Here is a 2603-nt window from a genome sequence, read left to right as displayed (position 1 = left end):
GCCCCCGCCCCGCCGCCGCCGCCGCCGCGCCCGCCGCCGCCGCCCGGAGAGGCCATCAGCTGCTTCCCGTCACATGGCGGCGGCCGCGGGCGGGGACGCGCGGGGGGCGGGGCCGGGGCGGGCTGGAGAGAACCCGGGAGCTGGGCTGCGGGACGACGGGGGGCGGGCAGGTGGACGCCGGGCGGGGAAGGGTCGGCCCTGGGGGATGGGGGGGGAACGGGGCCGAGGGGAAAGCGGGGTGGGGGGGCAGGTAGACGCGGGCAGGAGAAAAACCTGGGGTTTGGAGGAGTGGGGCCCGGGGAAAGTGGGGGGCATGTGAAAACCCGGGGGTGGGGAGCAGAGCTCAGAGGAGAACGGGGGGCTGTCAGGACAGACTATAACCTGGGGCGGGGGGTGCTGAGGGAAAAACCAGGGTGGGAGGCAGGCAGGTGAACGCGGGGTGGGGGGTCGGGGAGCGGGGCCGAGGGGAAAGGGGGGTCGGAGGGGGAAATGGGGGTGGGAGAACCAGGGGGCAGAGGGAGCGCCTCTGGTAGACCTGGGAGGAGCGGGGCTCAGGGGGAAAGGCGGGAATGGGGGGGATGGGAGGAACGGAGTGGGGGGCCAGGTGATGATCGGGGATGGAGGGAGGAGGTGTGGGTTTAAAACAGGGTGCGGTGAAGCTGAGGGGAAAACGAGGACGGGGTTACGGAAAGGCACCGGGGAGCTGAGGAGAAAACGGGGGGGGGGGGGGGGGGGGCAGGGGGAAAATCGGGGGTGGGGGCGGACCAGGCCGGAAGGGGGACCTGAAGACGCCGGCGGTCAGGAGAATGGGGGAGAAGAAAAGCAAAGACTGAGGAGAGAACTGGGGGGATGGGGTCCCGGAACCCCGGCGGGAGAGAAGAAATGAGGCAGAGGAGTACGATTGGCAACCTGAGGCGGCGGGGAGCTCAGAGGTTAAATGGGAGCCGCGGTAGAGGAATGAAGGGGCTGAGTAGGAGTAAAAGTGTAGGATGAGAGGAAGGCGTCAGCCGCCGTTGCTTAAAAAATGGGAACCAGAAAAAAAAAGCCCAGCGGAAAATGGAGGGTGAAAACATGCACGTGCCACGATTAAAAGGGGCGGAGAGCAAGGGGCAGCCAGCCAGAGAAAAAGAGGGGTCAAAAGTGGTGGGAGGGTCCAGAAATGGACAAGCTGGGTGAACGTGGGTGTGACCCAGGAAGCCTGAGGGACAGCACGGAACAGAAGTGAAAACAGGCGGAGGTAAAATGAGGGGCTGGGAAAACAGAGGCTTGGATTAAACACACACGGGACATGAAAATGGAGGGACTGGGTTAAAAAGAACATGGGGGGACTTCCCTGGTGGCGCAGTGGTTAAGAATCTGCCTGCCAGTGCAGGGGACAGGGGCTTGAGCCCTGGTCCGGGAAGATCCCACATGCTGCGGAGCAGCTAAGCCCGTGCGCCACAACTACTGAGCCCGCGTGCTGCAACTACTGAAGCCCGCGCACCTAGAGCCCATGCTCTGTAACAAGAGAAGCCACTGCAATGAGAAGCCCGCTCGCAAAAACTTAGACCAAACGCAGCCTAAATAAATAAATAAATAAATTTATTTAAAAAAAAAAAAAAAACATGGGAAACTGAGGTGAAGGTAGGAATCATGGGTTTGGTTAAAAAGGAAGGAAGTTGAAAATGGGACAGCTTTGATTAGAGCTTAGGAAGCTTGGAATGAAGTAAAGAAACGGGAGAGATGAATGACCCAAGAGAAAGGCCTAGAACAGGAACAGGGAGTGGAGTTGGGCCACCTCAAGTGGGAGGTGAGGTGACACATTCTGGGGACTACAATTAGCTGAACCCTGTGAGAAACTCCAAAACCACCAACCGCTACAAGGACCAGACAGCTGATATAAATTGTCTTTTCAGACAGCCCATCAGTCTACTGCTCCATGACAACTCCTACCCTAGCCCTTTAATATTAGAAAGCATGCAATCTGACCAAGGGAATTCCCTGGTGGTCCAGGGGTTAGGACCTCGTGCTTTCACTGCCAAGGGCACGGGTTCAATCCCTGGTCAGGGAACTAATATCCTGCAAGCCGCAGGGCATGGCAAACAAAACAAAAAACAATCTGACCAGGGACTTCCCTGGTGGCGCAGTGGTTAAGAATCTGCCTGCCAGTGCAGGGAACATGGGTTTGAGCCCTGGTCCAGACAGATCCCACATGCCGTGGAGCAACTAAGCCCATGAACCACAACTACTGAAGCCCGCGCACCTAGAGCCCGTGCTCTGCAACAAAAAGAAGCCACGGCAGTGAGAAGCCCGCGCACTGCAACGAAGAGTAGCCCCTGCTCACCACAACTAGAGGAAGCCCACGCACAGCAACGAAGACCCAACACCGCCAAAAATAAATAAATAAATAAAACAATCTGACCAAAAAGAGGCGTGTGTTTGAGGGTATGTAGAGAGAAAACAATGGAGAACAAATTTCTCGAGGAGTTTAGGAGAGATGAGAGGGTGGGTAGGATCTACAAGTCGTGGAAAAGAATAACACGGCAACGAAGACAATATTGTTACCAATATTGGGAAAGCTAATTAAAAAAACAAAAATTGTGGGCAGCAAATCCACTTCCCCA

This window comes from Balaenoptera musculus, chromosome 14 (genome assembly GCF_009873245.2).
Source record: "Balaenoptera musculus isolate JJ_BM4_2016_0621 chromosome 14, mBalMus1.pri.v3, whole genome shotgun sequence".
In the NCBI taxonomy this organism is placed as follows: domain Eukaryota; kingdom Metazoa; phylum Chordata; class Mammalia; order Artiodactyla; family Balaenopteridae; genus Balaenoptera; species Balaenoptera musculus.
This window is presented reverse-complemented; position numbering follows the sequence as displayed.